Source organism: Schistocerca cancellata, chromosome 3, assembly GCF_023864275.1.
Source record: "Schistocerca cancellata isolate TAMUIC-IGC-003103 chromosome 3, iqSchCanc2.1, whole genome shotgun sequence".
Classification (NCBI taxonomy): Eukaryota; Metazoa; Arthropoda; class Insecta; order Orthoptera; family Acrididae; genus Schistocerca; species Schistocerca cancellata.
Window position 1 is genome coordinate 469,410,132 of NC_064628.1, and position 25,026 is coordinate 469,435,157.

Here is a 25,026-nt window from a genome sequence, read left to right on the forward strand (position 1 = left end):
AGGTAACAAAAATAAGGAAAACAAATTTATAGTACAATAAATGGAAATAGGAGGATATGCATTTCAGGCGTTACACCCTCGAGCACTATACTTTTCGCTTCTGCAAATACTCCCTGCTCAAAACCACTTGCTACGACTATCAGATTTTCATAGGTAAAGAAGATCCAATGCATACCAACCTGGTGCTAGTTCAATTTTGGCTCCATGATGTCCCTTGGACAGTCTACTTCTTTTTTTCTGACTAAAAATAACTGCACCGTGCACTTGTCCGGATTGGTGCTTATCTCCCTGGCTGGACAAACCATTACCTTCCCTCTATGACAGCTCCGTAATTCCTCCCTTGTCATCTTAGTATACTGGCTGTCAGCTAACCAGATCAGCAATAACTACTCAGTTTTTTACTTCTACAAACTTGCTCAATGCCCCCCTTTTCAGTGGCCTGAGCAAAGTGACCACCATCACCCTTCCTACCTCTTCAAAAAGACTGCTGTCTCCATCATACATACCAAGAAAACAAAAAACTACAAATACTCTACTACCTTCTGGATCATAAAGCATACGGCACATAATGCTGTACTCTTTCTTCCTGGTTTTCCCTGCACTTAACACGTATCTCCACTCTCTCTTTCTTCCTCTTCCCTTCCTGTGACATGCTTGTAAGCACATCCAGACAATCCTTAAATGGCCACAACCGCCCAGTGTGTACTATCATTGTTCTACTTGGCAGCTGAAGCTTAACATTAATGGGGGATGTGGTTTCAACTACAATGAATTGGCATTTAGGGGCTGCCCTATTCTCTACTGTGGTAAACTTCCTTTCTGCTTCACTGCGTCTTCCTGTCTTTCCAAAGTCTGCTTATTCGATTTTTGTACCCATTTCGAAATATCCCGAATTGGCCTCACGAACTGATCTACAGATTCACCTGTCCATCATCTCTGTAGCTTCACTAAATCAAACGACAATGGCATTTTTTGCCCATACACTACCTCAAACGGACTTTTGCATTGTATTTGTATACAATATGCTTCAAATAATCATCCCACTGACGGTGATGAGAATCTACATAAAAGCTCAGCATTTCTCCGATTGTTCTGTGCACCTGTTCTGCCCCTTCTGTTCACCTGTGGATGCAACGCACTTGTCCTCCACTTCTTTACATTCAACAATTTACACATTTCCTTCATTAAATCTGATATGAAGTCGGTCCCTTGGTCAGTAATTATTGTCTCCGGCGCACCAAACATCAAAATGGTGCTAATAGCTCTGAGCACTATGGGACTTAACTTCTGAGGTCATCAGTCCCCTAGAACTTAGAAATACTTAAACCTAACTAACCTAAGGACATCACACACATCCATGCCCGAGGCAGGATTCGAACCTGCGACCGTAGCGGTCGCGCGGTTCCAGACTGTAGCGCCTAGAACCGCTCGGCCACTTGGAAACTTCAAAATCAATTTGTTTTTAATGTTTGCACAACCATTACCGCCTGTTGATTTGGCATAGCCACCATCTCCACATACCTCGAAAAATGGTGTATTATTCTCAGAACGAATCTGTTCCCTGATGGTGTTCGGCTGAAAGGTTCTAAGACATCGATTTCCAACATATAAAATGGACATGTCGCTTACAGCAATCGTTGTAGCTGTATCTGTTTCAGACTCAGATCTGCTCTCTGCGCACATGATATACAGTTCTTCACATACTGATCCACATCTACTTTCCTGCCTCTCTACCAATACCTATCCGCCAATCTCCTATTCGTTGCTCTACTCCACCATGACCAGATAACACATGATCATGTGCTTCTTTTAAAACCTCATCTCTCAGCTTCGCTGACATTTTTAACCTTGGCCTTAACTTCGTTTCCCTTCATGGAAGACCGTCGTACATATTAAGTTGTGGCTGTGTCAGATACAAATTGCAATCGTTGTCAGCGTCTTGTAATTCTTGCCATAATGCTAGGTCATGGCCTATGACTTCTACTTTTGCCACCTCTCTACTCAGTGCATCCGCATTACTTTGCTTTTTCCCAGGCTTGTGCACCACCTCATAGTCGAATTCACTAAGCCTCTCAGCCCACCTAACGAGTCTAGTGGATGGATTCTTCAACCCCAAGAACCACTTCAACCCAACATATAAATAACAGTTAAAATATTTTATTCCATAGATTACACTAAGCATCTCACTCTGTTGTTGAGTAATTCCTCTTTGCTGCGTTCAACTGCCTAGACGCATAGGCTACAGGATGTTCTGTCCCATCAATTTCCTGACTAAGAACACCCTCTAATGCTTAATTCGATGCATCGCATGCTACAATAAATTCCTTTTCAAAATGTGGAAACACAAGAACCGGACTTGATGTTAACACTTCTTTCAATTTGTCAAACGGTTTCTGACACTCTTCCATCCACTCAAATTTCACACCTTTCCATAACAATCGCGTCAATGGCTGTGCTAAATCTACAAAACCCTTCATGAACTTTCGATAGAAATTGCAAATTCCGACGAATGCTTGCACTTCCTTAACTGTTTTCGGGTCCCGAGAATCTCTTACAGCCTGTACCAATCTCGGATCCTTTTGCACTCTGTCCTTACTGATGATATGACCTAAATATTTCACTTCTTCCAATGCAAAATGACGCTACTCCAGGCTCATCGTCAAAGGAGCTGCTCTTAACCACATAAAGACTTCTCATAACCGCTGTCTATGCTGTTCCATACTACTTGAAAACACTATGTCATCCAAATAGACAAGACATGTCGTCGTTTCAAACCACTCAACACTGTCTAGCAACGTTTGAAACGTTGCCGGAGCGTTTTTCAAACCGAATGGCATTGTGATGTGTTGGTAATGGCCTCCAAGAGTAGAGTAAGCAATTTTTGTACGATCCTCTGGAGCCACCTCTAACTGATGATAACCACTTGTCAAATCCATCGTAGAAAAGTATTGGCACTGTCCTAAGTGATCCAACGTCTCCGGTATGTTTCGAATGGGGTATGCGTCCGTTACTGTCTTACCTGGTATTATTGAGGTATCGATAGTCACAATAGAACCTGTATTTCTTGGTTCCATCCATAGCCTTTTTAGGCATAAAGACAATGCCCGCTCCCCAGCAACTATTACTATGCTCAGTAATACCATATACAAGCTCCTGACCAATGAAATCGTCCACAATCGGCTGCAAATACCTCGGTATTCTGTGTGGTTTAAGGTAAACAGGGGCTTCGATCCCTGTTTGTATCCTGTGTTTAACTAATGGAGTTGCTTTTAATGGCCCTCATAGAACAATGATATCCTTAAATTCCCACAACAATTCTTCCATATAGTCTTTTTCTCCTCCTTCCAAATACTTAACTCTGTTACACAATACAGTTCTATCGGCAGTTAGTGGTTGATCCGTACGCCTAACTCTCGAACACCAGTCTTCGTCTTCTGGTTCACCCAAATTCGCTTCTAAAACTCATTTTCCCAAATTAGCGACTACAGTGCTAAAATTAGCCACGTTTACGGTGACTACTCACCCATCATTTCCCTTTTGTACGCATACAATACTAAGTTTCACAAAACAAACTAATGGATCCAAAACTTCATTATCCTCCAATGGTTGAATAACACATACTATAGCTACAGGTAGACTTGACTCTATACCTACCCAAAGCGACTTCCCATTGCCATTAACACACACTCATGCGAATTAAGCCTTAATGCTAATGTACATGGCTCCATTGGTTTGTTCATTACGTTGAACGCCCCTCGCGCAACTCTGCATCGACAACGATTTCCCCTAGCTGACATAATATTCACCAAGTTACACAGTTCCTTGTCCAAGGTCAATTTTGGCATGATATGAATGCAAGAAATCTGCTCGCTTACCCATGGTACTACCTCCCTGCATGCATCAAATCGGAATTTCCATATCCGAAGGTCAACTGTCACTGACCCCAAAGGTGTGACCTCCTTACCCCCACTCCACACAACATATAACATGATGGATCTAACTTCCTCCGTGCCATTAAAATCTTAGTAGCCACTGACACTTGCGCCCATGTGTCCAACAAAATCTTAAACTTCTTAGTTCCTACCACTGAACATTTCACCTCTTCATATGAATTTGTAGCATTGAAATTAAACAGGAGCGCCCTTAGTTGGGTCTTGGGTCCCTTTGCTGTTTAAAGATTGTCCACCTCTACTAACTCCACTTCTCCATCCTCTACACTGCTGACTTCCACCTCTCTCCCTATTCCTCGGTGACTGGGTACATTGCCTTTGCACATGTCCCGTATGACCATACTCATAACATTTTATACGTGCTGTAAGCACTATATGTCTATCACATACCTCTGTTGCCACGCCTATTTCCTCACATTGGACTGCCAACTGAACGGATGATTATAAATCTTTCGGAGTCCCTTCACGCACTTTCTTCACCCCCTCAAAAATACATCAAGTGCCCTTTGCTCAGCCTCCTGCAATAGAACACCATTCGCTTCATCGCTCTGACCCTGACCCAACTCATAAGTATACTCCTTAATTTCTCTTATTCTGTCCGCAAATTTCTCTACTGTCTCCCCCTGCTCTTCGTCATTGTACTCAACCTCTCCTTAAAGTACCGAGAGCTATTCTGTTTCTTGTACCTCTGTAAAAGCCACTCTTTCACTGCTTAAACTGTCCTGCCTTCCTTAAGGCCTGAGAATACCTTACATATGTCTTTGCTTCACCCGTTAATCTGATCTTGGCTACATGTAACAACTGTTACTGAGACCAACCATTCATCACAGCTGAAGTTTCCAAGCCCTCCACAAACGAACGCACATCCTCATATACCTTGCCAGAAAACAGAATAATCCAACTTGCGACAGCTGGATCAATCTCCTTTGAGTCTGCCATTGTGTTGCTTTCATTCCCAGTGAGTCCTATTTTAAACTATAAAATCCCACAGAAAACAAACATTTAACTACAAAAGTAAACTGACTTCCTACAGCTCACAAGGTGAAGGCCTCAGACACGGCCAACCGATTCGGCTCAAATTTGGCAGGTCGCTTGTGTACAGCCTAAAACGAAGGAATCTAAGATATTTTGGGTCAACACCCCCGCAATTTTGGGAAAATCATCCCTAAAGGTTATGACGAGCAATCGACTCAAAATTGGAGGGTTCGATAGATAATTGTAAATAGAGCATATTTCATCATCAGGTATGGGGTCCGCAAACGCATACTTTTCCAGACCTCGAGATAAGATACTTTTACAACTGCCGCTTCTGTAACCGCATGGTAAACACTTTTCGCCGACAGCACCGATAGCGCAATGGCCAAGGTCACTGGCTGGGAGTCGGAAACCCGGGTTCGAATCTCGAAGAAACCTAGTGGATGTTATTCTTTTCGTTTGTATTTTTCCCTACCTCAATTGATAGGGATAGGATGGTTAATAAGGTAAGTAAATTAATAAGGAATGATAATAATAAGACAGTCAGACTAATTTCCCAAACGCCGTGGGTTATTAAAGTATTAAAATTTTAAGCCTTGTCACATTAAAGCAAGTAAGAGTAAGAGTTCTGCGAATTCCTCACGAGGGTCTACAAACAGCCAACCGCGCGACGCTTGTTTACTTCGAGGCACGGGACAGAACGCACGCGGGGAGAGTTATGTTGTCCCGGTAGCCTCTTCGTCATATCATAGTTGTGAACCTGGAAGAGTGAAGGTGTCCAGCATAGAAGTCAATCGGAAAGAGTTGATATCCGTCATTAGGCTGCCGCGGTTTTCGTGGATACATGTAGTGATTTTTCCATCGTTAATGCGCCGAATGAAATGCGTATTGTGAATGAATACAGTGTTCTTCCGTAAGTAACATATGACGAGTACTGTATGTAGTTTGTAGTAATAATGGTGCACGCGCACCCTTCGACTAGCGCTGTAATATATACTTGGGAGCCTGTCACAGATGATGGCAAGCGGGAAGTTACAGCACGTCACTAAATACGTCTCTCATAAGGAGGTACAAAATATAGAGGATATACAGAAAGTTACGGCTCTTTTCAGCACCCAAACGGCGTCACTGATGACCAGTTTTAATCGTGATTGCGTGACCAACACCGATCAAACAGGATGCGAGTATCGGGTGAACATTCGACGCACGTTATCGCGTAAGGGAGAGAAACGAACCCTTGTCGCAGTTGGTAGTAAAAACAAACTAACACATTCGTACACGGCGCAATATGCTATCACAGCCTCTGGAAAAGTTTTGCCTAAGGTTTTCTTGTGTTTACAAGAAAGGAATGTTACATTTGCTCCTCGGGTTATAGAAGAGGTCAGTCGTTTAACCGACTCGTTGAAAAATCTTTACATTACGTGCTTCAAATCCGGGAAACTGACGAATGTGATTTACAGAACATTTCTTGAGACTGTTTTAAAACCATACTCTTCTGATAAGAAGTTTTGTCTAATATTGGATTTCTGGAGTGGACAAATTAATACTACAATATTTGACACAATGTGTATAGATGGCGAGGGTCAGCCGACGTGCACAGCAAACGTAATACCGCCAAACTGCACACCTGTGTGCCAGCCGTGTGATGTTTATTTCTGTCGCCAAGTTAAAAACTCTATTCCTAGGCTTCAGAATTGCAGTGTGCTTCTGGAAACCCAGCGGGAATTGCACAACCGCAAGGATACAATAACTATTCACAGCATAATTCATAACCAACTTTCAGCATCGATTTTTCAGACAATGATATCGTATCCGAGGTACGCCTCAAAATTAATTCCCAGAAAAGACATATTTTAAAATGTAAACCAAGTTTGTTTTTCGCCCGCTCTTCAGAAGGAACAGTGTAGCTGTCGAAAGAATGCAATCATTAGATGTTCTTGGTGCCGTGAGTATATTTGTTTCGAATGTTTATGTGACAAGTACCATCCACCTAGTTGTTTGAAGAAAAGTGAGGACACGTAACAGTGACTGGAAGAGCCCTTGTAAAGTGACCTGGAGTAACATTTTAGTTGTTTACTATCCAAAAAGGTTTCAGAAATTTATTTGCCTACGTTATTATTATCATTCCTTATTGATTTACTTACCTTATTAACCCTCCTATCTCTATCAATTGAGATAGGAAAAAATACAAACGAAAAGAACAACATCCGAAACCGGGTTCTCCGATTCCCAGCCAGTTACTTTGGCCGTTTTTTTTTTTTTTTTTTTTTTTGGGGGGGGGGGAATCTCATTTTGTTCGCTTGTGTTCGTTGCATCTGCTCGGGGCGGACGTCGTAAGACATCCATTTATGTTCGTTGTTGATCGATTGACTCAGTTTTCTTTTATTACAGATGGCACGTAACCCTCTGACCGAACACGCTGAGCTACCGTGCCGGCAAATTTTTCACTTGAGGGGAGACTTGAACCAAGGACTTCTCGCTCCGCAGTTGCTCACGCTAACCACGGGACCACAGCGCTCCTAACCGTTGCGCTATCGGTGCTGTCGGCAAAAAGTGTTTACCAGGTGGGTACAGAAGAGGCAGTTGTAAGAGTTTCTTACCTCGATTTCTGGAAAAGTATGCGTTTGCGGACCCCATACCTGATGAGGAAAAATGCTCTATTTACAATTATCTATCGATCGTTCCAATTTTGAGTCGATTGCTCGTCATAACTTTGGGGGTGATTTTCTCAAAAACGCGGGGGTGTTGACCCAAAATACCTTAGATTCCTTCGTTTTTGGTTGTACACAAGCGAAAGGCCAAATTTGAGCCGAATCGGTTGGCCGTGTCTGAGGCCTTCCCCTTGTCAGTACCTCATCTTACGTTTTAGGAGGCGATAAATGAAACATCATACTCAACACCCAATACAAATTAAAGTAATTAGGTGCCACAAAAGAAAATAAACATTACTGCCCCAAACACACTAACACTTACTCTGACAATGCAAACAAAGAAAACGTCCAACACTCAAAAAGAAAAAAAACTGGCAACACTCACCACATTTTGTGACTATAATGCCGGCAGTGAGCTTGAACGTCGCACTATACAGACGATGCCCACTATTCTGACACCAAATGTAGCTGTCAGTGCCAAATGTAGGTGTTTGGCGTGCACTGGAGGAATGTAGGACATGAAAGGAAACTGTCAGGATGCGCCGTATTAAAACTCGGCTGTGTTCTTGAAGTGTTTTATTATTACCAGTCACAGCGCCATGTTCCTCTCTGTCTATGTCACAGGGTCCCGCGATGCCAAGGATGCCACTTTGCTGTCTGCAAAACAGCTTGCTGCAGAAGGGCTACCTTGGTAACCCATGCAATGTACTGTGGCATGCCGGCTGTGTACAGCCGCAGAGTTCTGACGACGTCAGAATGTGCTGGCAGCCTTTATCCCCATTGCCTCATCACCGTTTGCTGGGAGCCACAGGACGGCTCGCTGCATGCTACTTCGCCCTCATGGTTAAGATTGCGGCGACAACAAGCACCTAAGATCCGACAGCCAAATCTGTGGCTTCCACCTCAGAAAGCCTCCAGCATGTGTTGGGAGCTAACAAGACTGCCAGCGGTAGCGAGCTGTCGAGTGCCTGATGCTGGCTGGTCATGGACCCCACGCTGTCCTCAGAGGGTCGAACCAGTAACCTGCAGTGGCCTGGAACGCTGGCGCCCCATCTGCTGCTGGGTGTAGCTGGTGGTGTGACACACCCTGCTGTCCAAAAGAGCTGCTGCACTTGAATCCCACTCGTTAGAAAACTGGAACCCATTTATACACGGCTGTGCACCTCTGTTTTCCTAATGCGCTTCTTCAAGTTACGTACTCATAACACTTCTACATCTGCATCTACATCCATACTCCGCAAGCCACCAGACGGTGTGTGGCGGACGGTACCCTGAGTACCTCTATCGGTTCTCCCTTCTATTCCAGTCTCGTATTGTTCGTGGAAAGAAGGATTGTCGGTATGCCTCTGTGTGGGCTCTAATCTCTCTGATTTTATCCTCATGGTCTCTTCGCGACATATACGTAGGAGGGAGCAATATACTGCTTGACTCTTCGGTGAATGTATGTTCTCGAAATTTTAACAAAATCTCGTACCGAGTTACTGAGCGTCTCTCCTGCAGAGTCTTCCACTGGAGTTTACCTATCATCTCCGTAACGCTTTCGCGATTACTAAATGATCCTGTAACGAAGCGCGCTGCTCTCCGTTAAATCTTCTCTATCTCTTCTATCAACCCTATCTGGTATGGATCCCACACTGCTGAGCAGTATTCAAGCAGTGGTCGAACATGCGTACTGTAAACTACTTCCTTTGTTTTCGGATTGCATTTCCTTACGATTCTTCCAATGAATCTCAGTCTGACATCTGCTTTACCGACGCTCAATTTTATATGATCATTCCATTTTAAATCACTCCTAATGCGTACTCCCAGATAATTTAGGGAATTAACTGCTTCCAGTTGCTGACCTGCTATTTTGTAGTTAAATGATAAGCGATCTATCTTTCTATGTATTCGCAGCACATTACACTTGTCTACATTGAGATTCAATTGCCATTCCCTGCACCATGCGTCAATTCGCTGCAGATCCTCCTGTATTTCAGTACAATTTTCCATTGTTACAACCTCTCGATACACCACAGCATCATCTGCAAAATGCCTCAGTGAACTTCCGATGTCATCCACAAGGTCATTTATGTATATTGTGAATAGCAACGGCTCTATGACACTCCCCTGCGGCACACCTGAAATCACTCTCACTTCGGAACACTTCTTTCCATTGAGAATGACATGCTGCGTTCTGTTATCCAGGAACTCTTCAATCCAATCACACAATTGGTCTGATAGTCCATATGCTCTTACTTTGTTCATTAAACGACTGTGGGGAACTGTATCGAACGCTTTGGGGAAGTCAAGAAATACGGCATCTACCTGTGAACCCGTGTCTATGGCCCTCTGAGTCTCGTGGACGAATAGCGCGAGCTGGGCCTCACACGACCGTCCCTTTCGAAACCCATGCTGATTCCTACAGAGTAGATTTGTAGTCTCCAGGAAAGTCATTATACTCGAACATAATACGTGTTCCAAAATTCTACAACTGATCGATGTTAGAGATATAGGTCTATAGTTCTGCACATCTGTTCGACGTCCCTTCTTGAAAACGGGGATCACTTGTGCCCTTTTCCAATTCTTTGGAACGCTACGCTCTTCTAGGGACCTACGGTACACCTACGGTACCGCTGCAAGAAGGGGGGCAAGTTCCCTCGCGCACTCCGTGTAAAATCGAACTGGTATCCCATCAGGTCCAGCGGCCTTTCCTCTTTTGAGCGATTTTAATTGTTTATCTATCCCTCTGTCGTCTATTTCTATATCTACTATTTTGTCATCTGTACGACAATCTAGAGAAGAAACTACAGTGCAGTCTTCCTCTGTGAAACAGCTATGGAAAAACATGATTTTAAACATGGCTGCGGCAGCAACTGTTAAAATTCTTCACAATAAAGGATGACAGCCAAAAACAGTTGCAGGATAAAATTTTTTATTAAAATTCTTGACCAAGGTTTCGGTACATATAAATATACCTTCATCAGAAGTAAAACTTCCTGAACAGAAAGACACATTCATTAGAAAAGCCATATCAACGAAAGTAAGAAACAGAAGCTTAAGTAACGGTGAAATTACTACAGTAGTGTAGGCACAAAATCATTAGTACTTACTAAAATTACATCATGCAATGGAGAATAATAAAAACAATTATGCCAAAGGCGTCGTCAATAATTAAAACATCATCTCCATTTGTACAACATGTGTAATGGGCACAAGGTCAAAGCGAACAGTATTAACAGCATTACTTCACTTATGAACTTTTGAGACACGAGTATGAAAGCACTAGGGCAGATGGTTTCGCCGAGAGAGGGCACTTGCATGTGCCAGACTCGCGCATATTACAATCCATAGGTACTTACATAAGCGCATCCAAAAATTATTAAAAGTTGTGTTAATTCAAACTCTGTCTTAATAAGTAAAACGTATCAGGCCAATTAAAGACATTTATATAAAATAGAAATATAGAACCAATTTATCTGTATCCTAGTGTCAAACGGATAAAGCTTGCGCTTGGAACATCTGACGAGAGAGGGCACTAGTGTAATGCGCGGGAGTCTCGTGTAACATAGGCAGCGAAATACATACTAGCGAAACAACCAAAAAATGTTATAATAAAACGAAAACATCTGTCATTATGAATAAAACATAGTAGTCATTTAACCATACATACACATTGAAATTCATAACAAACAAACATCACAATACGTGTCTCAAAAGTTCATAAGTGAAGTAATGCTGTTAATACTGTTCGCTTTGACCTTGTGCCCATTACACATGTTGTACAAATGGAGATGATGTTTTAATTATTGACGACGCCTTTGGCATAATTGTTTTTATTACTCTCCATTGCATGATGTAATTTTAGAAGTTTTACTTCTGATGAAGGTATATTTATATGTACCGAAACCTTGGTCAAGAATTTTAATAAAAAATTTTATCCTGCAACTGTTTTTGGCTGTCATCCTTTATTGTGAAGAATGTTAACAGTTGCTGCCGCAGCCATGTTTAAAATCATGAAATATGTACCTGCCCAGGTTTCAAAGGCTGTTTCTAAATACATGGACATCTCATTTAAAATCCTGAAAACAGGTATGGCTATTGACTTCACTAAACAGTGTGAGAGACGCCATTTGACACCGAATTACGTGAAGGCCTTTATCAATGTAAAACAGTGTAAGAAGTTTCCATCTACTAAAGCTAAACTGGTGAAACAAATTATGAGTGACAGAATCAGTGACCTTTATAAGAAGAAAGATAAACTAAATGAAGAAGCTTACTCTTTGTATCTCTATATTACTAGAACTTTTAAAGATTATTTTAACTTTCATGTAGACAGTATTTGGCATAGTGTTAATGAGTGGTTACACAATCGTAAGGTTGAAATTCAGTGTAGGCATGATTTTAAACTTCATAAACTGGAAAATGTTACCCCAAAATCTAATGTAGTTCATGCAAAAAGAGTTGTCAATTGCGAACACCAATTTTTCGACAGAGTAATAAACAAAACTTCTATAAGCTTTACCCCTCAAGAAAGCGCCATGCTAGCGAGAGGTTTTAAATATAATTTCATGCCTAATATTAACGATCCTAAAGTGGTAGATAATTTTATTGTTGACCTTAAAGTTGGTCTTGATTCTGTAAAAACTGAAAAATCCCAACAAAATAGGATTGCTCATGAATGTAGCGCAATTATAGAAAGAGAGGTCAAGTCGGTAAAAAACACTGATTTAAAACAGAGAGGGGGTAACATTATTACTAGTATTAACCGTAAACTAAAAAATAATGAGGCTCTCATCACTAAATCAGACAAAGGAAATTCGCTTGTTGTAGCCTATAAAAGTGAATATATTGCTAAAACTTTGGCTTTTTTCGAAGAAAATGGTATATTTGAAATTGAGCAGGATCATACCCCTATGTTACAAAAGCAAATTAGGGATACGTTAAGAAGAAGTAAACATCTTATGAAAGAGTTTCAAAAGAAAACCTTAATTAATATGAACCCTAGAGCACCTTTGCTTAGAAGTCAGTTTAAGGTACACAAAAGTCAACACCCAATTCGTCCCATCGTTAACGGAATAAAGAGCCCACATCATAAACTAGCGAGGTTTTTACACACTAAAATTAAAGAAGCCTTTGTTTTTGGAAACAACTACTCTGTTAAAAATAGTGCTGAGGTAATAAACAAGCTAAAATCGATAGAGATCACTTCTTCCTCTCGTTTGGTTTCTTTTGACGTCGTAAGTTTATACACTAATGTTCCAGTGGATATCACTCTTAAGATTATTGAAGGTAACATTCGACAACATAAAACTCTAAGTGAGCTACAGTTGTCGGAACTTATGTCACTCCTGCATGTTGTACTAGATTACAATTACTTCCAGTTTAATGGTAAAATGTATGAACAACCATTCGGCTTAGCCATGGGTTGCCCGTTAGCTGGCATCTTAGCTGACATTTTTGTGAATGCACTAGAAGAAAATTTCTTCAAAAACAATCCTACGTTAGGCAATAAGATTTCTTTTTATGCTCGTTATGTTGATGATATACTCATACTGTTTCAAGGGTGTGACCAAGATCTACAACAACTGTTTCATGTTTTCAACAGTTTCCATGAGAAAATGAAATTCACAAAAGAGATTCAAAATAACGAGAGAGAACTCCATTTTCTTGATTTGAAACTAAAGTTATCGGGTAACACTATTAGCTTCGACATTTTTCGTAAAGAAACTTTTTCTGATAATATTATTCCAGCAGATTCCTGTCATCCTCAAACTCATAAGATCTCCTTTTTTCATTCCGCAGTTCATCGCGCTGTGAACACACCTTTAGCACAGAATTGTTTTGAAAATGAAATATCTTTATTAAAATCAATAGCTACTAACAATGGATACGACCCTAAATTAATTGACCTAATTGCTAAGAAAAAAACAGCTGTAAAATTTTCTACTTTAGGAGATAACAGGGGAAAAAAGTATGAGAGTAATAGCTTTATTTCTATTCCATTTTTAGGGAACGTTTCATATAAAATAAGAAGACTTTTACAGAAACAATACGGTTATAGAGTTGCCTTTTCCGTAAATAATAGCCTGAAACGTAGAGTAATTCATAATATTGGAACACGAGAAGAACTCAGCACTAAATCCGGGGTATACAAAATTACGTGTAACGACTGCCCAAACTATTACATAGGGCAGACAGGTAGACCCATTAAAGTTAGGTATAAAGAACACTTGTTAGGTAAAAATGGGGAAAACGTATATAATTCCACCTTTGCTGAACATCTATGGCTCTTACGGCACACGCCAAGTGAACTGGACGACGTAGAGCTGCTTCATGAAGCTAATAAAGGTTACAAACTAGACTTGCTTGAAGAATTAGAGATTTTCAAGCATCTATCTCTAAATGACGGTTTTGTTCTTAATGAACAGGTGCAGCTTCGAAACAAAAATTTTTTAGATAGTTTCAAATCCCTCATTGCCTTAATGTAACATAGTCTGGCTGACTAGCAGTTATTTTCTTGTTTGTTAATGCCGGTGAAATGCGCTTTTCCTGTCTTGTTGGGATTCTACGTATTGTGATGTTTGTTTGTTATGAATTTCAATGTGTATGTATGGTTAAATGACTACTATGTTTTATTCATAATGACAGATGTTTTCGTTTTATTATAACATTTTTTGGTTGTTTCGCTAGTATGTATTTCGCTGCCTATGTTACACGAGACTCTCGCGCATTACACTAGTGCCCTCTCTCGTCAGATGTTCCAAGCACAAGCTTTATCCGTTTGACACTAGGATACAGATAAATTGGTTCTATATTTCTATTTTATATAAATGTCTTTAATTGGCCTGATACGTTTTACTTATTAAGACAGAGTTTGAATTAACACAACTTTTAATAATTTTTGGATGCGCTTATGTAAGTACCTATGGATTTTAATATGCGCGAGTCTGGCACATGCAAGTGCCCTCTCTCGGCGAAACCATCTGCCCTAGTGCTTTCATACTCGTGTCTCAAAAGTTCATAAGTGAAGTAATGCTGTTAATACTGTTCGCTTTGACCTTGTGCCCATTACACATGTTGTACAAATGGAGATGATGTTTTAATTATTGACGACGCCTTTGGCATAATTGTTTTTATTATTCTCCATTGCATGATGTAATTTTAGTAAGTACTAATGATTTTGTGCCTACACTACTGTAGTAATTTCACCGTTACTTAAGCTTCTGTTTCTTACTTTCGTTGATATGGCTTTTCTAATGAATGTGTCTTTCTGTTCAGGAAGTTTTACTTCTGATGAAGGTATATTTATATGTACCGAAACCTTGGTCAAGAATTTTAATAAAAAATTTTATCCTGCAACTGTTTTTGGCTGTCATCCTTTATTGTGTATGGAAAAAGACATTTAGTATTTCGGCCTTTAGTCTGTCTTCCTCTGTTTCAGTACCATTTTGGTCACAGAGTGTCTGGACATTTTGTTTTGATTCACCTACTGCTTTGACATAAGACCAAAATTTCTTAGGGTTTTCTGCCAAGTCAGTACATAGAAATTTTACTTTCGAATTCATTGAACGCCTCTCTCATAGCCCTCCTTACACTACATTTCGCTTCGCGTAATTTTTGTTTGTCTGCAAGGCTTTGGGTATGTTTATGTTTGCTGTGAAGTTCCCTTTACTTCAGCAGCAGTTTTCTAACTCGGTTGTTGTACCACGGTGGCTCTTTTCCATCTCTTACGATCTTGCTTGGCACATGCTCATCTAACGCATATTGTACGATGGTTTTGAACTTTGTCCACTGATCCTCAACACTATCTGTACTTGAGACAAAACTTTTGTGTTGAGCCGTCAGGTACTCTGTAATCTGCTTTTTGTCACTTTTGCTAAACAGAAAAATCTTCCTACCTTTTTTAATATTTCTATTTACGGCTGAAATCATCGATGCCGTAACCGCTTTATGATCGCTCATTCCCTGTTCTGCGTTAACTGTTTCAAATAGTTCGGGTCTGTTTGTCACCAGAAGGTCTAATATGTTATCGCCACGAGTCGGTTCTCTGTTTAACTGCTCAAGGTAGTTTTCAGATAAAGCACTTAAAAATATTTCTCTCGATTCTTTGTCCCTGCCACCCGTTATGAACGTTTGAGTCTCCCAGTCTACATCCGGCAAATTAAAATCTCCACCCAGAACTATAACATGGTGGGGAATTCTACTCGAAATATTTTCCAAATTATCCTTCAGGTGCTCATCCAAAACAGCTGCTGAGCCAGGGGGCCTATAGAGACATCCAATTACTATTTCTGAGCCTGCTTTAACCGTGACCTTCACCCAAATCATTTCACATTCCGGATCTCCGTCAATTTCCTTCGATACTATTTCACTTATAATCGCTATAAACACGCCTCCCCCTTCACTATCAAGCCTGTCTCTGCGGTATACATTCCAATCTGAGTTTAGTATTTCATTACTGTTTACGTCTGGTTTCAGCCAACTTTCTGTCCCTAGTACTACATAGGCGTTGTGACCGTTTATTAATAAGAGCAGTTCTGGGACCTTTCTATAGATGATCCTGCAGTTTACTATTAGCACATTAATATTGTTATTCCCTGTTGCATTTTGTCTACTCCTACCTTGCCGCGTCTCAGGAGGCGTCTTGTCGGGCCTAGGGAGGGAATTCTCTAACCTAAAAAACCCCCATGTGCACTCCACACGTACTCCGCTACCCTTGTAGCCGCTTCCGGCGGGTAGTGCACGCCTGACCTATTCAGGGGGACCCTACATTTCTCCACCCGATAGCGGAGGTCGAGAAATTTGCACCCCAGATCTCCGCAGAATCGTCTGAGCCTCTGGTTTAAGCCTTCCACTGGGCTCTAAACCAGAGGACCGCGATCGGTTCTGGGAACGATACTACAAATAGTTAGCTCTGATTCCACCCCGCGAGCGAGGCTTTCCGCCTTCACCAATTCCGCCAACCGCCTGTACGAACTGAGGATGACCTCTGAACCCAGACGGCAGGAGTCATTGGTGCAGACATGAGCAACAATTTGCAGTTGGGTGCACCCAGTGCTCTCTATCGCCGCCGGCTGGGCCTCCTCCGCATCTCGGATGAGACCCCCCGGCAAGCAGACAGTGAGACAGCGAACACTGGCCTTCTTCCCCGACCTCTCCGCTATTTCCCTAAGGGGCTCCATCACCCGCCTAACGTTGGAGCTCCCAATAACTAATAAACCCCTCCCCCCGTGTGCCTGCTCGGACCTTGCTGAAGGAGCAGCCACATGTCCACTCACAGGCAGAGCGGGCGACGCCACGCTGCTAGCCTCTACATTTACCCTCTGTCTCGTGCGCCGCGAACGCCGCTGAACCCGCCAGTCCCCTTGGGGAGAGGGTGGCCCAACAGCGCCCGGTACCCGCGAAGATGTCTCGACAGCAGGGACAATGGGTGAAGCATGTAACACCTGGGGTGTACCATACGACGCACCAGACTCCCCACTGCCGCTACACTTCGAGGCAGTAGCCTGAAGACGGCTGACCGCGGCCATCAACACGCTCAGCTGTTCGCGAACAGTGGCCAGCTCCTCCTGCGTCCGTACACAGCAGTTACACATCCTATCCATCCTAAGGAATCAATTTACTGTAGAGAGTTAATCAACTTTTAACTAGACTGCTAATTCACTAAAGGCGGCTGATTGATGACTAAACTGTGATTGCTAGCCACTTCTTGTAGAAAACAATGATAATAGCACTACCTGTCTCTGGACAGCACTACTGGCACTGTGGCTGACTAAAGGGACTCTCTCTGACTGTATTCAAAACAAACACGAAATCTATGGAACACTATTACTAGCACTCGACAATTAAAGCTTCCTAATAGCAAAAACACACGGAAGAAAAAATGACAAGTAAGAAAAATACAGTTAATACCTAAATTAAGGTAGCTCGCTGCACAGCAGACGTGAAGCAGGCGGCAGTTACGACGACACTGACACTACTTGGGTTGCGCCAGTGGGGCCCTTCTGCCTGTAACTTGCGCCATGCAAACTGCTGCGTTTACTCTTTTCAGCGGTTCGACGGCCCTGTGGCCTCCATTCCACTTCGCAACTGCTGGTCAGCGTAACTTACTGTCAAAAGGCCTGCACCTTGCTGTAACATGAATTCAGAAATATTGCGCCGAATCTAACTTTCCTATCTTAAATCGTGGTGCCGCTACATAGTCAGTGTTAACCAATGTGCAATCTTCCATAGTCGATGTCCCCTGCAGAGAAAAAACCACGTAAGTCATGAATCCTTTATCTCGAGGCTGTAATAATCTCCTAATGAGGAATTGATATTATATGAATAACTAAATTTTCAATTACTTTGCTTATACGGGCTGTCACTCGTTTTTTACTAGCAGAATACGAGAGATTGACGACTATATTCCGCTTTATGAATCATAAATAATTTCCATTCTTCTCACTTTCAAAAAACTAAACAAATCAATGACCTGCGTATTTCCGTAGTTACCATCAAACTGTTGTCTGTTACATGTCCAACATCCGAATCACTTCGCCCGCCATCCAAGTTTTCTGTGATCGGAAGTACTCCAAAGTGCTTTGTCTGCCTTTTTATTTAGCAACTGTTTATTATTCTGCTGGTTATTAACATTTTTTAAATAATGGAATGATAGTGTTTTACATGAAAGGCAAGTAAATTCACTGCTTAGTTTTTCTAATATTAATAACAGAAATTTGTCCGTATGGTTTTTATCAGCCTGTATTAAAACATTTCCTTTTATCAATAGTGCAATTTATAAACAATGTTTTGTGATTAGAATAAAATTTCCAATGGTAAACTTAACTGCTTTTTCGGCGTTATTTTACCAGCTAACTAAAAATAGGAAAGCCTTGAACCCCTTCCATTAAATTTAGTTAGTATTAAGATTCTTTTACAGGGAGTGCGGTGGAGCTGACGCTGAAATCATTAAGTATTTGGTTATATCATCGCTAGTCTCACTGAACTCTACATGTCATGTGTGGTCTGGCGTCTCCTTACCAGCAACAGGTCCCATGTTCAAACTAGACAATTCCTTAAAAAACACGCTCAGTGCGTCGTTGCGCGAAAGTGGTAGGGAGACACGATATAGTGCTCCCTGCCACCGTTGGATAAGCAGCTGCAGCAGCAAGTCGTATACTCCTAGCTCACTCATTTGTTACATAGTTTAATTCTTAATTTCTTTGCGTGTTTTTGGTACTTGCATTGTTTAATTCATAAATTTCGGGCGTAATATAGTGTTTGAGAGTTGTAGCATCGCGTTTTAGTACCTGAATAGTGTAAATTCGCGTAGTCGTCTGTCTTCTGTTTTTGTTTTGAACGGCCAGTGTCGGTTGGTCACAGTCAGTGTGCTCCCTGCCGCCGTTGGATAAGCAGCTGCAGCAGCAAGTCGTATACTCCTAGCTCACTCATTTGTTACATAGTTTAATTCTTCATTTCTTTGCGTGTTTTTGGTACTTGCATTGTTTAATTCATAAATTTCTGGCGTGTTATAGTCTTTGAGAGTTGTAGCATCGCGTTTTAGTACCTGAATAGTGTAAAATCGCGTAGTCTCCTTCCGCCGCCGAGCAGTGTGTCAGCAGTGCGCAAGTAGCAGCATTACTGCATTTACTAGGCAATCTTGTATTTTAATAACCGTTTAAATTTTGTGTCGATTTGTTTGCGCTCTCTGTAGATTAGTTCAGACGTTCTTTGCACAACAGTTTTTAGCATGGATAGGGACTGCAACTGCTGTGTTCGGATGCGGGCTGAGTTGGCATCCCTTCGCTCCCAGCTTCAGGCAGTGTTGGCTTCGGTCACACAACTTGAGGCTGTTGCCAACGGGCATCACTGTGGGGGTCCGGATGGGGGTTTGTCGGGGACGGCCAGCTCGTCCCACGCATCCCCCGATCGGACTACGACTGTGGTTGCCCGGGATACTGCCCACATTGAGGCTGATCCCTCACCTATGGTAGAGTGGGAGGTCGTCTCAAGGTGTTGCAGGGGGCGAAAGACATTCCGGAGGGCTGAAAGAAAGGCCTCTCCAGTTTGTCTGACGAACCGGTTTCAGGCTCTGTCTCAGGCTGATACTGATCTTCGGCCTGACTTGGCTGCTTGTCCTGTTCCAGAGGTTGCCCCTCAGTCTGCAAGGTCCGGGCGGTCGCAGAGGGTGGGCTTACTGGTAGTTGGGAGCTCCAACGTCAGGCGCGTAATGGGGCCCCTTAGGGATATGGCAGCAAGGGAGGGGAAGAAAACCAAAGTGCACTCCGTGTGCATACCGGGGGCAGTCATTCCAGATGTGGAAAGAGTCCTTCCGGATGCCATGAAGGGTACAGGGTGCACCCATCTGCAGGTGGTCGCTCATGTCGGCACCAATGATATGTGTCGGTATGGATCGGAGGAAATCCTCTCTGGCTTCCGGCGGCTATCTGATTTGGCGAAGACTGCCAGTCTCGCTAGCGGGATGAAAGCAGAGCTCATCATCTGCAGCATCGTCGACAGGACTGACTGCAGACCTTTGGTACAGAGCCGAGTGGAGGGTCTGAATCAGAGGCTGAGACGGTTCTGCGACCATGTGGGCTGCAGATTCCTCGACTTGCGCCATAGGGTGGTGGGGTTTCGGGTTCCGCTGGATAGGTCAGGAGTCCACTACACGCAACAAGCGGCTACACGGGTAGCAGGGGTTGTGTGGCGTGGGCTGGGCGGTTTTTTAGGTTAGATGGCCTCGGGCAAGTACAGAAAGGGCAACAGCCTCAACGGGCGCGGGGCAAAGTCAGGACATGCGGGGACCAAGCAGCAATCGGTATTGTAATTGTAAACTGTCGAAACTGCGTTGGTAAAGTACCGGAACTTCAAGCGCTGATAGAAAGCACCGACGCTGAAATCGTTATAGGTACAGAAAGCTGGCTGAAGCCAGAGATAAATTCTGCCGAAATTTTTACAAAGGTACAGACAGTGTTTAGAAAGGATAGATTGCATGCAACCGGTGGTGGAGTGTTCGTCGCTGTTAGTAGTAGTTTATCCTGTAGTGAAGTAGAAGTGGATAGTTCCTGTGAATTATTATGGGTGGAGGTTACACTCAACAACCGAGCTATGTTAATAATTGGCTCCTTTTACCGACCCCCCGCAGCATTAGTGGCAGAACAACTGAGAGAAAATTTGGAATACATTTCACATAAATTTTCTCAGCATGTTATAGTCTTAGGTGGAGATTTCAATTTACCAGATATAGACTGGGACACTTAGATGTTTAGGACGGGTGGTAGGGACAGAGCATCGAGTGACATTATACTTAGTGCACTATCCGAAAATTACCTCGAGCAATTAAACAGAGAACGACTCGTGGAGATAACATCTTGGACCTACTGATAACAAACAGACCCGAACTTTTCGACTCTGCAAGTGCAGAACAGGGAATCAGTGATCATAAGGCCGTTGCAGCATCCCTGAATATGGAAGTTAATAGGAATATAAAAAAGGGAGGAAGGTTTATCTGTTTAGCAAGAGTAATAGAAGGCAGATTTCAGACTACCTAACAGATCAAAACGAAAATTTCTGTTCCGACACTGACAATGTTGAGTGTTTATGGAAAAAGTTCAAGGCAATCGTAAAATGCATTTTAGACAGGTACGTGCCGAGTAAAACTGTGAGGGACGGGAAAGACCCACCGTGGTACAACAACAAAGTTACGAAACTACTGCGAAAGCAAAGAGAGCTTCACTCCAAGTTTAAACGCAGCCAAAACCTCTCAGACAAACAGAAGCTAAACGATGTCAAAGTTAGCGTAAGGAGGGCTATGCGTGAAGCATTCAGTGAATTCGAAAGTAAAATTCTACACTCCTGGAAATTGAAATAAGAACACCGTGAATTCATTGTCCCAGGAAGGGGAAACTTTATTGACACATTCCTGGGGTCAGATACATCACATGATCACACTGACAGAACCACAGGCACATAGACACAGGCAACAGAGCATGCACAATGTCGGCACTAGTACAGTGTATATCCACCTTTCGCAGCAATGCAGGCTGCTATTCTCCCATGGAGACGATCGTAGAGATGCTGGATGTAGTCCTGTGGAACGGCTTGCCATGCCATTTCCACCTGGCGCCTCAGTTGGACCACCGTTCGTGCTGGACGTGCAGACCGCGTGAGACGACGCTTCATCCAGTCCCAAACATGCTCAATGGGGGACAGATCCGGAGATCTTGCTGGCCAGGGTAGTTGACTCACACCTTCTAGAGCACGTTGGGTGGCACGGGATACATGCGGACGTGCATTGTCCTGTTGGAACAGCAAGTTCCCTTGCCGGTCTAGGAATGGTAGAACGATGGGTTCGATGACGGTTTGGATGTACCGTGCACTATTCAGTGTCCCCTCGACGATCACCAGTGGTGTACGGCCAGTGTAGGAGATCGCTCCCCACACCATGATGCTGGGTGTTGGCCCTGTGTGCCTCGGTCGTATGCAGAACTGATTGTGGCGCTCACCTGCACGGCGCCAAACACGCATACGACCATCATTGGCACCAAAGCAGAAGCGACTCTCATCGCTGAAGACGACACGTCTCCATTCGTCCCTCCATTCACGCCTGTCGCGACACCACTGGAGGCGGGCTGCACGATGTTGGGGCGTGAGCGGATGACGGCCTAACGGTGTGCGGGACCGTAGCCCAGCTTCATGGAGACGGTTGCGAATGGTCCTCGCCGATACCCCAAGAGCAACAGTCTCCCTAATTTGCTGGGAAGTGGCGGTGCGGTCCCCTACGGCACTGCGTAGGATCCTACGGTCTTGGCGTGCATCCGTGCGTCGCTGCGGTCCGATCCCAGGTCGACGGGCACGTGCACCTTCCGCCGACCACTGGCGACAACATCGATGTACTGTGGAGACCTCACGCCCCACGTGTTGAGCAATTCGGCGGTACGTCCACCCGGCCTCCCGCATGCCCACTATACGCCCTCGCTCAAAGTCCGTCAACTGCACATACGGTTCACGTCCACGCTGTCGCGGCATGCTACCAGTGTTAAAGACTGCGATGGAGCTCCGTATGCCACGACAAACTGGCTGACACTGACGGCGGCGGTGCACAAATGCTGCGCAGCTAGCGCCATTCGACGGCCAACACCGCGGTTCCTGGTGTGTCCGCTGTGCCGTGGGTGTGATCATTGCTTGTACAGCCCTCTCGCAGTGTCCGGAGCAAGTATGGTGGGTCTGACACACCGGTGTCAATGTGTTCTTTTTTCTATTTCCAGGAGTGTATGTACCGATTTGACAGAAAATCCTAGGAAGTTCTGGTCTTACGTTAAATCAGTAAGTGGATCGAAACAGCATGTCCAGACATTCCGGAATGATGATGGCATTGAAACAGAGGATGACAAGCGTAAAGCTGAAATACTAAACACCTTTTTCCAAAGCTGTTTCACAGAGGAAGACCGCACTGCAGTTCCTTCTCTAAATCCTCGCACAAACGAAAAAATGGCTGACATCGAAATAAGTGTCCAAGGAATATAAAAGCAACTGGAATCACTCAACAGAGGAAAGTCCACTGGACCTGACGGGATACAAATTCGATTCTACACAGAGTACGCGAAAGAACTTGCCCCCCTTCTAACAACCGTGTACCGCAAGTCTCTAGAGGAACGGAAGGTTCCAAATGATTGGAAAAGAGCACAGGTAGTCCCAGTCTTCAAGAAGGGTCGTCGAGCAGATGCGCAAAACTACAGACCTATATCTCTGACGTCGATCTGTTGTAGAATTTTAGAACATGTTTTTTGCTCGAGTATCATGTCATTTTTGGAAACTGAGACTCTACTATGTAGGAATCAACATGGATTCCGGAAACAGCGATCGTGTGAGACCCAACTCGCTTTATTTGTTCATGAGACCCAGAAAATATTAGATACAGGCTCACAGGTAGATGCCAGGTAGATGCTATTTTTCTTGACTTCTGGAAGGCGTTCGATACAGTTCCGCACTGTCGCCTGATAAACAAAGTAAGAGCCTACAGAATATCAGACCAGCTGTGTGGCTGGATTGAACAGTTTTTAGCAAACAGAACACAGCATGTTGTTATCAACGGAGAGATGTCTACAGACGTTAAAGTAACCTCTGGCGTGCCACATGGGAGTGTTATGGGACCACAGCTTTTCACAATATATATAAATGACCTAGTAGATAGTGTCGGAAGTTCCATGCGGCTTTTCGCGGATGATGCTGTAGTATACAGAGAAGTTGCAGCATTAGAAAATTGTAGCGAAATGCAGGATGATCTGCAGCGGATAGGCACTTGGTGCAGGGAGTGGCAACTGACCCTTAGCATAGACAAATGTAATGTATTGCGAATACATAGAAAGAAGGATCCATTATTGTATGATTATATGATAGCGGAACAAACACTGGTAGCAGTTACTTCTGTAAAATATCTGGGAGTTTGTGTGCGGAACGATTTGAAGTGGAATGATCATATAAAATTAATTGTTGATAAGGCGGGTACCAGGTTAAGATTCATTGGGAGAGTCCTTAGAAAATGTAGTCCATCAACAAAGGAGGTGGCTTACAAAACACTCATTCGACCTATACTTGAGTATTGCTCATCAGTGTGGGATCCGTACCAGATCGGGTTGACGGAGGAGATAGAGAAGATCCAAAGAAGAGCGGCGCGTTTCGTCACAGGGTTATTTGGTAACCGTGATAGCGTTACGGAGATGTTTAACAAACTCAAGTGGTCGACTCTGCAAGAGAGGCGCTCTGCATCGCGGTGTAGCTTGCTCACCAGGTTTCGAGAGGGTGCGTTTCTGGATGAGGTATCGAATATATTGCTTCCCCGTACTTATACCTCCCGAGGAGATCACGAATGCAAAATTAGAGAGATTAGAGAGAACGCACAGAGGCTTTCACACAGTCGTTCTTCCCGCGAACCATACGCGACTGGAACAGGAAAGGGAAGTAATGACAGTGGCACGTAAAGTGCCCTCCGCCACACACCGTTGGGTGGCTTGCGGAGTAAAAATGTAGATGTAGATGTAGATGTAGGTAGAACAAACAGACATCATGCAGAATGTTAGAAAATGGCGACCCTGCCAAGATGGTAAAATACCATGATTGAAGGTCGACCACATGCCTAACTAGGTCAGAAAAATATCCTGTTACAAAATTTTCGTAATAATTTTTTTTGAAAGGCAAAAATAGTTGAAAACTGTAGCTGCAGCGATAGATAGTGAGACATTCTAGCAGAGACAATACCATAATTAAGTTATGAATTTTAAAAATTGTTAGAATGTTAGAAAATGGCGACCCTGCCAGGATGGTAAAATACCATGATTGAAGGTCGACCACATGCCTAACTAGGTCAGAAAAACATCCTGTTAAAATTTTCATAATAAAAAATTTTTTTTGAAAGGCATAAATAGTTGAAAACAGTAGATGCAGCGATAAATAGTGAGACATTCTAGCAGAGACAAGAGCATAAT